This window comes from Dasypus novemcinctus, chromosome 19 (assembly GCF_030445035.2).
Source record: "Dasypus novemcinctus isolate mDasNov1 chromosome 19, mDasNov1.1.hap2, whole genome shotgun sequence".
Taxonomy (NCBI): domain Eukaryota; kingdom Metazoa; phylum Chordata; class Mammalia; order Cingulata; family Dasypodidae; genus Dasypus; species Dasypus novemcinctus.
Window position 1 is genome coordinate 22,891,859 of NC_080691.1, and position 15,554 is coordinate 22,907,412.

General features: G+C 46.5%; 1 protein-coding gene across 1 annotated transcript in view; it reads right to left on the bottom strand.

The window, feature by feature from the left end:
* Positions 1-15,554, bottom strand: part of IQCD (IQ motif containing D) — a 30,017-nt gene that overhangs the window by 9,043 nt on the left and 5,420 nt on the right. The window lies entirely within an intron of this gene.

Sequence of the window (15,554 nt, forward strand, 5' to 3'; positions counted from 1 at the left end):
CCAGACTAGGAAAAGGGCATTAGAGGAAAACCTGATGGAATTCAAATATAGTCTGCAGTGTAGTTAATAGTCTTTTGTACAACGTTAATTTCTCAGGTTTGGCCAACACATCTTGGTAAAAAAAGAAGTTGACAGTAGGGGGAGCTGAATGAAGGGCATATGGGAATTCCGGGTGATTTTTGCAACTTGTCTGTAAATCTACAATTATTCCAGCATAGAAAGGTTATTGAACAAGACTCAGAAAAACCGATGGCAGCCATCAGAAATCAACAGTTCATGTCGCCTGCAGAGCCTAACGGCCGACAGCGCCAGGGAGGCAGGCAGCCCGGCGTGGGCTCGGACCCTCGCCCCGCGACCCTGGCCTGGTTCTTTAATCCCCTGAGCCTGAGCTGCAAAACAGGGTTCATCAGGATCAGTGGGAAGCTTCTAGCACAGGGAAGCTGTGGACACGGTGAGCGCTCAGTGAGCAGTAACTAATATCATTACCTCAGGGGAACTGAGATCCCAAAGCCGGGCCTGGGGGTTCGGTCCACACTGAAACCCTGGCTGCCCAGGACTGGCGAGGTCTCAGGCACACGTGTTAGGGAATGGCTTGTGTCAGTGACGGAGGCCTCCCAAACATACCCCATCTCAGATGGAGCCCGTGACATCCCCCCCCTTACGCGCTGCTCCTTCTTTAGCCCTTGTCTTGATGAAGCACAACACCGCTGGCCCAGCTAAGGGCCACCCCACACCCCTGCTTCGCCCCCATGTCCAATCCGCCACCCTCTTCTGTCAGTGTCCTTTCCTTACTAGCTCCCAAGGCACTTCCTTCTCGGTGGCCTCGAAGCACTGCATTGACTCAAAGGGCACCTGAGCTGGTCTGCCTCCATCTGCTCCTGCTGTGAGGACCATCCATGTCATCGTTCATTCAGGTATTTATTGTACTCCTGGCGAAATGAAAGAGATGCGAGGAATGCCTCCTGTCCTCCTGAGTTTATAACCTCCTTTGGGATGTGAAACATGCACACAGGAAAGTTCAACAACTATGGAAAAGGTTGTATTCCTGGAGTAAGCCCCGATTTTGATACCAAAATGGGGCCTCTGGATATTATTCTGTCAGAAATAACTGGGGTCCATTTTGATTTGAATAAGAGGGTAGCAGATAAAGCCAGATTGTTGAGAAAGATCTGTTGTGATGGATGATTTATAGGGGGAAAAGGCGGGTGGCAGGTAGAGAGACTGGGGCCTTTGCACATGGTATTTCTTCCAGAAACACTCCTCGCTTCCTTGAGGGCTGCCTGTTTAATTCCTTATGCTCACATCTCTGCTCAGGTGCCCCTCCTCCCCTGGGCTTCCTGACTGGGTGAAATTCCCATTCCAGGTGCTCGCACCACCACACTGTCTGTCCTTCCACCCCTCCTGCCTGCTCCGCTGGAGAGTCTAGAAACACACAGTGCTCGCCCTCTCAGCCTCCCTTACAGCTAGAGATGACTATGGGTCCCGTTCAAGTCAACAAAATGAAAGACAAGTGTGTCGGGGGCTTTAGGAAATGTGATACTTTTCTTAATATAAAAGACAGACCTTGGTGGTTTAACCTCCATTCCCTGAACTTGGACTTGATAGCAGTGACAGCCTTCCAGTGAACAAGAAGGAAAAGCAAGAGAATGAAGGAATGCTGCCTCGAATGTCTTGGAGCCCCTGGACCTTCCAAATGCCCCTCGGCTCACCACGATGAGCGTGACAGGCTCTTCACAGACCCCTCTGCTTCTGCCCTTGCCGTCCTGTAGTCTCTTCCCATCACAGGAGCCAGAGGGAGCCTTTTAAAAGGTCAGATCATATGTATCCCAGCTCTGCCCCAAACCCTCCTACGCAATCATCTGTTGGAGTCAGCGTGTACCAGCTCACAAGAGCCGATGGTTAAATCTTCAGGACTTTTGTGGAAGTTGGCTGTGGTGGGAGTATTTACACCACAGAGATTCGCGTATGCTACACATCAGCAACACTTCCCACAGACGAGCTGTTAACCGTTTAACAACACACCACAGCTACAATCCCATCCCATCCCGAAGTCCTTACAATTACCTGTAATATGTAATGTACACTCCTCCTCTTACTAATAGCAATTCTTACTATAATTACCTACAATCTGGCCGTGGCTACCGCTCATCCTCTTCTGTAATCATACTGCCCTTCCTCTTGTTCTTTGAACACGTCAAATGTGCTCCCACCTCGGGGCCTTTGCACTTGCTGTCCCCCCTGCCTGGAATGTCCCCCCAGGTGTCTGCAGAGCTATTCCATCACTTCCTGCTTGGCTTTAGGTCACTTTAGTAGCGAGTGCTTTCCTGACTTCCCTTACAAAATATAAGCCCTCTCTTTCTCCACACCCTCCCTTCTGTTTAACTTCTCCCCAAACTAATTAGCACCCTCTGACATCTCTAAATGGAAAAGTGGATTTGTTTCTTGTCCGTCTATCCCCCTCCCTTAAAAAGTAAGCTCTCTGAAGGTAGGGACCTCGTCTATTTTGATCACTACTGTGACTCTAGCACTGAGGAAAGCAGCATCGACCTGGGGAGGGACCCACTGCTACCACTTACAGGTTACCTGTGCTTTTTTCCCCCCATATACTCTGTGGATGCGAGAGACGTTTTAAAGGAAGGACAATTAGGAACTGAGGAGTGAAAGACAGCTTTGAGTTTGAATGGCTGGAAGAGAATGGTGGGGCCCTTAGAGGTTAGGGAAATTGGAGGCTGAAGTTTGGAGGGAGAGATCAGAAGCCCAGTGTTAAACCCGCTGAGCTCCAGCTGCTCGACGTGTAGCAGTGGACAGCAACAGCTTGGCTTTCCCACGAGCCATCCCCTTTTGTCAGGGGATAGCGCCCAGGTTTTCCTGTTTTCCTTTGGTGAACTCATCCTCCTTCCCAGCGTGGGCAGCCCCCCACCCTGTCATTGTCCGGTTGCCTGCCGCTTCCCCATCCCCTCTCCCACCCCACCCTCCACCCCCTGCTAAGAGGTAAGTGAATGCAGCTGGCCAATCAGACTCTCTCCTGGGAGAGTGAGTCCCAAGAGAGTGAGTGACAGGAAAGGGAGATGCCAGTGGTGAGTTCCTGAACCTCCTGCTACCAAGTTCCCAGAGATCCCTTAGCTGCTCTTTTTCAAGGCCTGGTTCTTCAGCTTTTCCTGCACAATTTTGCTTGGCCAGCATCAGTTTCTGTTGCTTACAATTAAAGAATCCTGGCTGGACAACCACCACACCATGGAGCCTAGAGTGCCTACAACTGAAAGCAGGAGGATTGCATCCAGTAACCATGTGGAATCTGAGCCTCCTCTTGACATAGAGGTGCAACGGACACAACCAATCCAAGACCCACAGAGAAAAGGTGGCATTGGCGTGGGAAAAGTGGACATGGTGGCTGATGGGTATGGGGAATGGCAGGAAGAGATGAGAGGTGGAGGCGTCTTCGGGACATGGAGTTGCCCTGGATGGTGCTTCAGGGGCAATCACCGGACATTGTAAATCCTCCCAGGGCCCACTGGATGGAATGGGGGAGGGTGTGGGCCATGATGTGGACCAATGACCATGAGGTGCAGAGATGCCCAGAGATGTACTTACCAAATGCAATGGATGTGTCATGATGATGGGAGTGAGTGTTGCTGGGGGGGGAGTGGTGGGGTGGGGGTGGTGGGGTTGAATGGGACCTCATATTTTTTTAATGTAATATTTTTACAAAATCAAAAAAAAATTAAAAAAAAAAAAAAAGAATCCTGGCTGATAAAATCCCCTAGGCTGCTGACAACACCAGGCCAGGGGGCAAGGGAGACCCTGGGGGTGGAGAAACTAACACAAGGCAGAAGGAAGTGACATGTGAAGCCACGAGAGACCCCTTGAGTCCACCGAGTCAGGGTGTACGTGAAGGGGAAGGAACCGAAGAAACAGCCACAGGGACTCTGACCCAGGAGGAAAGGCAGGCCAGCTGAGGTGCTCAGGTTGTGTTCCTCGGTCAGGCAAAAAGATCAAGACCACAAGCCTCTTTGGGAGCTCAGGACCGAGCTGGAGAAGGGCACTATCTTGCATCTTTCTGATCCCCATCCCTTCCTGCACTCCAATCAATGCCATGAGGTCCTTTGAGGCTTTTCCTGAAAATAAAGTTTTAGGGACAGCAATGGAGCTTCCTCAGCCTCTCAGAGGATGAAGGATCTTTGCCCAATGGCCACGGAATGAGTGTGAACAAAGTGTTTAATAAATGCAATTCTCCCCATTGTCCCCCAGAGCTCTCAGGCATAAATCAAATGCCTGAATTCTTCAGAGATTGCGGCTGGCAATGCAACGTTATAGGAAATGTTTCCAATTTGCTTTCAGCCAAATTACCTCTTTTGCTTTAAAGGGCAAACTTGTTTTCTTTGATTATGATGACGCCCATCAGTTCTTGGCAGCTCATTTGGGTGAACAAGAAAAAGCCAGTGGAACTAGGATGGGGGTGGGGAATGCATCTGACTCTGATGACAAAAACCACTGGAGAATCTCTTTTCCTTGAATTCTAATATGATCATTTCACGTTCTTTTTGATGCCACCAACCTTAATATTTAAATCATTTCCAACGGAAGCCTCCCCTTTTAAAATTCCTGCCCTGAGAGTAAAGCAAGACTGTTAATGGATGGGAAACTTTAATTGGATCTTCCCTTTATTTGTCATTAATTCTGCTGATGAACTTTATAAATGGAAATATATCTTTATCATGCAAATTAGATCTCATCTTCATTCAGATAGGTTCATTGGATATTTTATTACTTTCTCAGAACATTTTGACAAAAAAAAAAAAAAAGAGGAATAAGAAGAAAGGTTTGAGGAACATTATATTTGCCCCCCCAGGAGAAACAAGGAAAGAAAATCCAACATCTATGACTACCTATAAATCCAACACTGGTATGTGGAGAAATTGGAGATTAACAGCAACAACAACAACAACAACAAAACTGAGCATGTGTGTGTGTGTGGAGGAGACAGGTTTCATTTGAAGGAATGCCATTTAAGTGTTAGCTAACTCTTGAGAACTTACTACATGCCAGACACTTCTAAATGCTTGAATATCTAAATACCCCCTTTAATCCTCACAACAGCCTTAGGAGGTGGGTGCTGTTGCTGCCTCCATTTTACAGATGAGGAAACCGAGGTGGAGCGGTTGACAGCTGGTAAGTGACAGAGCTGGGATTTCAGCCCCCTCGACCTGTCTCAGGAGCTCCTTGGTTTCCTCCCCTGTGTACAACCCTTGGGCGCAGTGATATCAGCATGAACTGTAGAGCAAAAGGTGGACCAGCTCTAGTGGCCAGAAGGAGCCCCAGCCTCAAGCTCAGCCAGCCTGGAGCTCCCTGGCCACACCCAGGATCCCATGCAGTTTGCAACAACGTAGCTGTCACCCCCTCCCTGTCCCCTCCTCACCTAGGAAAAGCCTGTCAGAAGGCAAGTGCCTGCGTGCCCAGCTATCTTAGGGAAAGCCTTATATCATCTCTCAACTTTTTTTTTTTTAAAGATTTATTTATTTCTCCCTGCCCCTTGTTGTCTACTCTTGGTCCATTCACTGCATGTTCTTTTGTGCCTGCTTATCTTCTCTTTAGGCAGCACTGGGAACCGATCCTGGGACCTTCCAGAGTGGGAGTAAGGTGCTCAATCTCTTGCACCACCTCAGCTCCCTGATGTGCTGAGTCGCTTGTTGTCTGTCCTCTGTGTCTTTTATAGTTGCATCATCTTGCTGCGCCAGCTCTCTGCTTGGGTGAGCTTGCCACGTGGACCAGCACTCCTGAGTGGGCCAGCACTCCTGTGCAGGCCAGCGCTCCACTCAGGCCAGCTCCCTGCTCAGGCCAGCTCATCTTCACCAGGAGGCCACAGGAATCGAGCCCAGGTCCTCTCATATGGTAGACGTGAGCCCCATCACTTGAACCACATCCGCTTCCCAGGAAACTTTTTGTACATCCACTCTAATTGGAAAACACATATCACTTCCCTTAATGTCTCTATGCTGACATTATTTCATTCTAGCTAGGTACCATTATCCAGGAAAGCTCTGAGGCTGAGCTCAGATCTCTGTTGTTAAAAAGGGAGACTAGCAAGTGGTAAAGAGATATTGAAGACATTTGGTGGCAATACCAAACTGAGACTTTCTCCTTGACGTGTAGGAGGACCAGGGAGGGAAGGGTTTCTTGCCAGGGGACTCAGTGTTATTTGGCGTCGTGTCTGTCCATCTCTTCCTGAAACAGATTCCTGTGAACCAACAAAACCTACTGAACCCACCTGCCTTCAGCCCTGGCCTTCAGCAAGTCCAAGTGCATGCATTCCCAGGCAACTTAATTGTTCCTTCACGGGTTCTACCTGCCGTTGAGATGTTGGGCCTTCTTCCTAGCTCCATTCTCGATATTTCCCGTGGCTTAACTGAAAGAGTTGCTCTCGGTTTACATATGTGTGAGTGAAGAGAAAATGGTTTAGGGTTGAAAATATGGTGGGGGTAGACAAGACAGAGAGTTCTCACTTGAGGTGAAGTACTGGTCTTTGTTTTTATTTTCTACCCTAAAGAGGAGTTTGCAACTTCTGCACAATTGCACATTGCATAAGACCGTGTTGTGGATGTCACAATTTTTTGCAGAGCTGATTTCATGTACTTTTGACCATTCTGTCTTGTTTCTGAGAGGCATAAATCCCTTTCTCACACTCCTCCAGAGCCTCATCCCACCTGCCTCATCCTCCCAGATGCTATGTGTTTGACTCCAGAAGTCCACGGTGGGAAAGGGATTCCCGGCTGCTTAGTTCCCATCCCACCACTTAGGGTTAAGAGGCTGGAGTAGCAGGAGTTTTCCTTTTAGCCTCAGCAAGTGCCTACGAGCCTGTAAATTCTATAAATTCTACAGCCAGTTTTTTTTTTTTTTTTTTTGGAAGTACTTTCTTAAACGCTTTATCTGCGTTTTCTGAGTCCAGGGTAGGGAAAGTGAGGGCTGGAAAGGACAAACAAACTCCTGCCAGAGACTCCTATCCCAAGCAACTTTCACATAACAGGCGCTGAATAACTGAATAAATGAAGAAATGGCAAACCCCAGTTACCAATGGGCCTGTTTCCTCATGGGGAAACTCTGGCACAAAAGGAAAATGTTATTTCACAAAATATAAAGGTTCTGGATTAGGGACATGAAAACAGTGTCATATTTTAAAACTGAAAACTGTGGGCCAAGCCTATAGGTTGTTACCATTTCTGCGCTCAGGACTTAGTTTTAAAAGGAAAGGTTTAAATCTAATTCCTTCCTAGTTTAATTATTTTTTTCCTAATACCACTTCTTATCCTTTATGAATATCTATGTTTTGTGAATTATATTTGGTCTTCAAAAGATTCCCAGGTTGGGACTGTGGCAGGGAACAGTGGCAGTAGTAGCAGATGGCTTCTTATCTGCGGTGATGGCCCAGACAGTCCAAGGCACTCAGACAGGTGCTTTGGAGACAGAGGGCACTGAGTAGTGTCTGACAGTGCCAGGGAATGTGCTCCAGGGGACAGCTTTCTCAACTACTAGTTAGGATGGACAACTCTTCACTGGCCACCAGCCACAGCCGTAGCCTCGGGCAAATTCACCTCTTGACCGTCTGCGCCATCACCTCCTCATCTCTGGAGTAAAAAGGAAAAACATGAGCCTACTGTATGGTGATTAAGTTTGTGGGTTCTGGGGTCAGACAAATTTGGAATTCAGTTCCAGTGTATTAGCACTTCCTAGCTGTGTGGCTTTGGGCAAGTTGCTTAACCTCTCTAAGCTTCAGCTTCTTCATCTAGAAGATGGGACAGGAATGGAACCCACATTTGGTAGAACTGTTGTATTAAAAGAAATTCTGGGGGAGTGGACTTGGCCCAGTGGTTAGGGCGTCCGCCTACCACATGGGAGGTCCAGTGGTTCAAACCCCGGGCCTCCTTGACCCGTGTGGAGCTGGCCCATGCGCAGTGCTGATGAGCGCAAGGAGTGCCCTGCCACGCAGGGGTGTCCCCGTGTAGGGAAGCCCACACGCAGAGAGCGTGCCCCATAAGGAGAGCCGCCCAGCGCGAAAGAAAGTGTAGCCTGCCCAGGAATGGCGCCGCCCACACAGAGAGCTGACACGACCAGATGACGCAAAACAAAAAAAAGAAACACAGATTCCTGTGCCGCTGACAACAACAGAAGCAGAGGAAGGAGAACATGCAGCAAATAGACACAGAGAACAGACAACTGGTGGGGTGGGGGTGGAAGGGGAGAGAAAAAAAAAATAGCTGAAATCTATTTATAAAAAAAAGAAATTCTGGCTCAATAAGCTTAGCTTTTACTACTTTTACTAGTACTTCAAAATGATATAATTGAATATTTACATTTGAATACTTCCTAAAATAAATGTAATTTTCCTTAATATAATTTTTTTAAACAGAAGCATTCATAGAGAGCCAAATGTGAACCATTTTTCACTCCATTTTACTATTTTGTTTTTAGTTTTGATGGTCTCAAAATTATTCATAATTTTCTGTTAGTTTGCCATTTTCTAGTCTCCTACTCCTTATGAATTACTTCATCACAGTTTTTTTATTCCCCTTCTGGTTACAGTATAACTTTAGGAAAGCTTATTTCTGGATATATCTGACTAGTAGACCAGGGATTCTTAACCAGGGGTCGGTGAGCTTGAATTGAAATGAAAAAATAAAAGTTATTCTTGTGGGGATGTGTTAGTGCAGGTGTGAGGTATTTATTAAATAATACACAGTAGAGTGTGGGCTTAGTAAAGGGTCTGTGCTTTTCCCTTGACTGGCAAAGGGGCCCATGGAACAAGAAAGGCTCAGAACTCCTGCCCTGGATAGTGTCACTTAGGTTGTTTTAGACAGAAGAATTACCCAGTAGTGAATTTATAGTCTTCTGAAATAAATGTACCCCACTTTTACATTTAAAAAATATATTTAACCACCACTTATCAAATGCAAAAGACCAGCTTTTCCTGAATGACAGATTGTGTTGAAGAAGTGTCATTTGTAAATTGAGGATTGTGACCCATGTGTGGGTGGTGAAATCAATTTTCCAGTTGGGACTAGCATTAAAAAGAAATGAAATAGAATAGAGAAGATCAGAGTCTGCTGCATTTAGTACTACTTTGTAATTAAAGAGGTGTGTGCTGGGAGAGAAGGAAAAACTCTCATTTGCGGTTAAAACAAAACAAGACAAAACAACCCAACAACTTCTGTGTTCAAAAGCTCTATCCTGGCGGTGGACTTGGCCCAGCAGTTAGGGCGTCCGTCTACCACATGGGAGGTCCGCGGTTCAAACTCCGGGCCTCCTTAACCTGTGTGGAGCTGGCCCATGCGCAGTGCTGATGCGCGCAAGGAGTGCCCTGCCACGCAGGGGTGTCCCCGCATAGGGAAGCCCCACGCACAAGGAGCACGCCCCATAAGGAGAGCCGCCCAGTGCGAAAGAAAGCGCAGACTGCCCAGGAATGGCACCGCACACACGGAGAGCTGACGCAGCAAGATGACACGCAACAAAAAGAAACACAGATTCCCGTGCCGCTGACAACAGAAGTGGACAAAGAAGATGCAGCACATAGAAACAGAGAACAGACAACTGGAGTGGGGGGGAGGGGAGAGAAATAAATAAATAAATCATTTTTTTAAAAAAATCTCTATCCTTAAAGGCAGTTGGCCGCAGGGTAAACCCATTGCTATTATTTAAACAGCTCAAATTAATGCTAACAAGGGCCTGAGGGAAAATGTGTGTGTGTGTGTAGCATTTGCCTTGTGTGAAAATATCATTCTACAAGAGTGCTTCTCATTCTCTGCAGCACTGACCTTTTGGGCCAGATAATTCTTTGTTGTGGGAACTGACCTGTACATTGTAGGATGTTCAGCAGCATCTGGGTCTCTACCCAACAGATGGCACCCCCATCCCTGAGTTGTAATAATTAACAATATCTCCAGACATTGCCAAATGTGCCCTGGGGGAGGGAGCTCACCCTTGTTTGAGAATCAGGAGTTAGAAACACTGGCCTTGTTCAGCTCCGCATCGCCCAAGCCCCAGCCCAGTGCTCCCCAGGTTCAAAGGCAGGCTTGTGGTGCTACCTAAAGCCACTGCCAGTTACAGAACCAAGATGAGACTCACAGCTGGGTGGTAGGACCCCAGGGTGCATGGCCCTCCCCAGGAGGGGCCTCAGAATACCTCCGGGCAAGGCCCTTACCTGGGGATGTAACACCTGTCCCAGCCACATCACAAGGGAGCTGTGTGGAGGAGGATGCTCTGCTGGACGGGGGAGTTCTTTGGAGTGGTCAGTATTACTATTACTGAGGTTGAGGCATCCAGCAGGTGCTGCACCTGTTCACTGCCCTGAGCGAGTCTCTCCGTGGCCATAAAAGGAAGGGCATGGGGGGAGTGGGCTGGAAGGCCATCACTTAACTTTTTACTGCAACTGTGTATAAACCCCAAGCTAAAACCATGGCACTTAAGTCTGCCCGTGTATGTCTGGAATGTGTTCCCAAGGGAACGCCCTGCCCGGAGCCCCCCTGCCGGCCTGGGATGCCCGGGTCTGCCTGTCTAGCCTGGAGGCGCGGATGGGTGCACTGCATTGGCAGCCTCTGTTACTGCTGCTTTCAACCAAAAGGCAGTTTTTTTGGCTTCCTGGGTGGAGGCTGAAGTCTGGGGGAGGGAATGGTGGTTTGGTTTCTTGCTTTCCTACTAATATATTTTTTAATTCAGAAAAGGCACAAGAGAACTCTGCTCCCTACCCCCCTTGACTTTCCCAACCACTTTCACTACTTGGTCTTTCGGCTTGGCCTGGCCTGGTTATTCTGGTTATGATTTTTACTTCCTTTGACCACCTTGCAAGAGGACCAGGGAATGCGGCAGTTACCCTGATTAGGTTGGGTTAGAAAATTTGGAGCCACAACAGTTTCCCTCATGACTCAGGAGAAAGAACCGAAGGTTCCCTGTGGAGTTTTACACAGGGATTGAGAGAGCACGTCCTGCTGACACCCTGATTTCACACCTTTGGCTTCCTGAACCAGAGAACAAACTTCTGTTGATTTAAGCCACCCAATGGTGGCCATTTGTTACAGCAGCCCTGCAAAACTAATATAGCCCCTTCATGGCAGAATTATCCAGCCCAAAACGTCAACAGTGCTGAGGGTGAGAATCCTGACCCAGCATGTTGTGAGGTGCACACATTTGTGGCATGTGTGGGCAGTTTGTTTCTTTTTATGGCTGAGTAGAATTCCCTTGTATGGATATAACTACAATGGGTCTACTCACCTGTTGATGGATAGTTGGGCTGTTTCCAGTTCATTGGTACTATGAATAATGTGCTAGGAACAGCCATAGATGCCCTTGTGTGGACCTTATGCTTTCACCTTTCTTGGGTAGATCCCTAGGAGTAGAATTGCTGGATTGTACAGCAAGTTTATGTTTAACTTTAAGAAGCTGCTAAACAATTTTTCAAAACAGTTGTGCCATTTTAGGATCCCACTAGCTGTGTATGAAGCTTTCACTTTCTCCATATTCTCATCAACACCTGGTGTTGTCTTTTTTTATTTTAGTTGTTCCAGTGGGTGTGTGGTGTTATTGTCTTGTGCTTTTTTAAAAAAAAAAGATTTATTTTTATTTATTTCTCTCCCCTCCCCCCCCACCCCAGTTGTCTGTTCTCTGTGTCCATTCACTGTGTGTTCTTCTGTGCCCGCTTCCATTCTTGTCAGCAGCACTGGGAATCTTTTTGTTGTGTCATCTTACTGCGTCAGCTCTCCGTGTGTGCAGCACCACTCCTGGGCAGGCTGAACTTTCTTTCATGCTAGGCAGCTCTCCTTATGGAGTGCACTCCTTGTGCATGGGGCTCCCCTATGCGGGGACACCCCTGCGTGGCAGGGCACTCCTTGCGCGCATCAGCAATGCGTATGGGCCAGCTCCACAAAGTAAAGGAGGCCCTAGGTTTGAACCGTGGACCTCCCATGTGGTAGGCAGACGCTCTAACTGTTGAGCCAAATCTGCTTCCTGTGTTGTGCTTTTAGTTTGCATTTCCCTAATGGTTAATGATGTTGAGCACCTTTTCAGGTGCTTATTAGCCATTCACATGTCTTCTCTGGTAAAATGTCTATTCAAGTCTTGCCTGCTGTTCCAATTGAACTTTCTTCTTTCTGAGTTGTTGTAACACTTCTTTATATATTCCACAGTCCTTTATTAGATATATGACTTGCAAATGTCTTTTCCCAGTTTGTGGCTTGTCTTTTCGTATTCGTAATGGTGGTGTTTGTTGAAATCTGGACATTTGAATGCTTTAACAGGTTAACTCTGGAAATCAGATTCTCCCTCTTCCCCAGAGTTTGCAGCATTTGTTATTGTTGATTTTCTTTCTTTCTGAAGAAAGATCGAAGGCTGTAGTAGTCTATTTATTTAGGGATTTTTCCAAACTTTTTTCAAAGACTGTATTCTCTGATGTGTATGTTCACAGAAGTCTCTGTTCCTTTAGCTTATATTCAGCTAGTGCTGTGACAGAATTCCTTGAATACCAGGGGCAAAAGCAAAAACAAAAACCTACCTCTCTGCATCCAAGCCGCTGAGGCTCTCCTTCAGCGCTCAGCCCGCCTGCTGGAAGCCTGGGGAACAGCCCGGGGGCAGTCCAGGGCTCCGCAGGCCTCTTCTGAGCAAGCGTCCTGCCCTGAGCATGGACCTCCAAGTGCCCCGCTTCCTCCAGGCCCCCAGACACCCCATCACGTGGTGGGATATGACTGTTCCTTTCCAGCGCTTAACCGGCCACTTCTCCGCCCAGAGCGAGTCCCCTGGATGGGTTGGAACAGACATACACCCCGATCTGCTTATAAGGTGTGCTCTGCTCCCTCCAGAGCCAGGGACCAGGGCCCCGCAGGGGGAGCGCAAGATGCTGCCATACCAAACAAAAGAGGGCGAGGGAAGGGCTGGTAAAATTGCTGTGCCCATCATTCTTTTTTTTTTTTTTTTTTTTTTTTTTAGGTATCAGAGCTGGGGATTGAACCCAGGACCTTGTATGTAAGAAGCCGGCATTCAACCACTGAGCCACATCAGCTCCCCTGAGTTGGTTTTTCATTTGTTTGCCTATTTTTTTGTTTGTTTTTTTTTTAGGAGGAAGCAGGGACAGAACCTGGGACCTCCCACATGGGAAGAAGGCACTCAACCGCTTGAGCCACATCCGCTCCCCTGGAATTATTTTATTTCATTTTCAGATTGCTTGTTGCTTATATACAATATATCACATATTGAATATAAGAAATAGAATTGATTTTTTTATATCATGACCTTATTAAACTCTTTTATTAGTTCTAGTATTGTAGTTTGATATGGTTATGAATTCCAAAAATAGATATTGGATTATGTTTGTAATCTGATCTGTAACCCGGGCATGATTGAGTTATGATTAAGGCATTGAGTCTCCATTCTTGGTGGGTGGGGACTCACAGATAAACGGCATGACAAAGAACAGAGTTGAGGGTTCTTAATGTTGGAGTTTTGATGTTGGAATTTGATGCTAGAGCCCTGGGGAAAGAAACAGAGCCATTTGCCTGATAGTCCACAGCTGACCCTGTGGAGAGGGGCAAAGTCTAAAGAGCCTCACAGTCTACAGCTGACCTTGTGGAGAAACCAGAAGCTGAGCCCAGAGGAACCCAAGAAGCCTGAATCCTCACAGATGTCGGCAGCCATCTTGCTCCAACATGTGAAAATAGACTTTGGTGAGGGAAGTAACGCATGCTTTACGGCCTGGGATCTGTAAGCTCCTACCCCAAATAAATACTCTTTATAAATCCAACCAATTTCTGGTATTTTGCATCAGCACCCCTTTGGCTGACTAATACAAGTATATATATTTTTTGTGAACTCTTTAGGCTCTTCTACATATAGGATGAAGTCATTGGCAAACAAATAGTTTTACTTCTTCTATTCCAGTCTGGATACCATTAATTTCTCTTCCTTCCCTTAGTACACCACCAGAAACTGAAGTAAACTGTTGAATAGAAATGGCAAGAGCAAGTATCTCTGCCTTGCTTCTAATCCCAAGGGAAACCATTGTCTATGTTAGCTGTCTGGTTTTCTGTAGACATATTTAACAAGCTGAGAAAGTTCTCTTCTATTCCTGACTTACTACTGACAGGTGTTAAGAATGGATGTTGGATTTTGTCAAATGCTTTTTCTGCATCTATTGAGATACTCATGTGGCTTTTGTTCTGTATTCTACTAATATAGTGTATTACATTGTTTTCCTAAAGTTACACCGATCTTGCATTCCTGAGATAAATCTCATTTGGTGTGGTAGGGTGAGTTATATATCCCAACCAACACGTCTTTAATTTTAATCCATGTCCCTGTGGTTGTGAATCCATTGTAAATGGAACTTTTTTCTTTATTAGAGGAGTTGTGCATTTACAGAATAATTATGCACACTATTAATACCATGCATGGTGTGAAACATTTGTTACAATGATACCACATTTTTATAACTGTACTATTAACTATAGTCTATGGTTTAATTGAGGGTTCACTGTTTGTGTAGTGTTGTCCCATCCCATGGATTTAAAAAATTCTGTTACCATATATGCAATCTAACTTTCCCCCTTTAATCACATTCAGATATAGTTTTCAGTGCTGTTAATAAGATTTACAGGGAAGTGGACTTGGCCCAATGGACAGGGCATCCACCTACCACATAGGAGGTCCGCGGTTCAAACCCCAGGTCTCCTTGACCCGTGTGGAGCTGGCCCATGCATGGTGCTGATGCACGCAAGGAGTGCCCTGCCATGCAGGGGTGTCCCCCGCATAGGGGAGCCCCACGCTCAAGGAGTGTGCCCTGTAAGGAGAGCTGCCCAGCGTGAAAGAAAGTGCAGCTTGCCCAAGAATGGCGCCACTCACATGGAAAGCTGACACAAGATGACACAACAGAAAGAAACACAGATTCCTGGTGCCGCTGATAAGGATAGAAGCAGTCACAGAAAAACAAACAGCGAATGGACACAGAGAGAAGACAACGGGGGGGGGGGGGGGGGAAGGGGAGAGAAATAAATAATAAATCTTAAAAAAATAATATTTACAGTGTGTTCCCATCACCATCATCTGTTACCAAAACATTTCCATCCTTAGAAATGGTAAATAGGATCTTTCAAAGATGTTATTTTTACTTAACGTGTGGCCCAATTGAATGAGGGTGGGTCTCACTCCAGTTTATTGGTGGTCTTATAAAGAGACCCTGGAAGTTCCCAAGAGAGAAAGGGGAGGACATCACCATGTGATAGAGGCAGAAATGCAACCAGGCAACCCCAGGGATACTGGTATCCAGTACCAGAATAGAAGGCTCTGGAAGAAAGCAAGCTTGCTGATAACTTGATTTTGGACTTCTCTACTCTCAAAACTCTGAGCCAGTAAATTCCTGTTGTCTAAGCCAGCCAGCTTGGCAAACTAAAGACACTGATCATAGTGGACGATCCTTTCTAAATGATGATGAATTTGGTTTGCTGATATTTTGCATCTATGTTCTTAAAGGATGTTGATCTGTACTAGGATTTGAATTTTTTTTCTGTAAAGGGCAAAACAGTAAA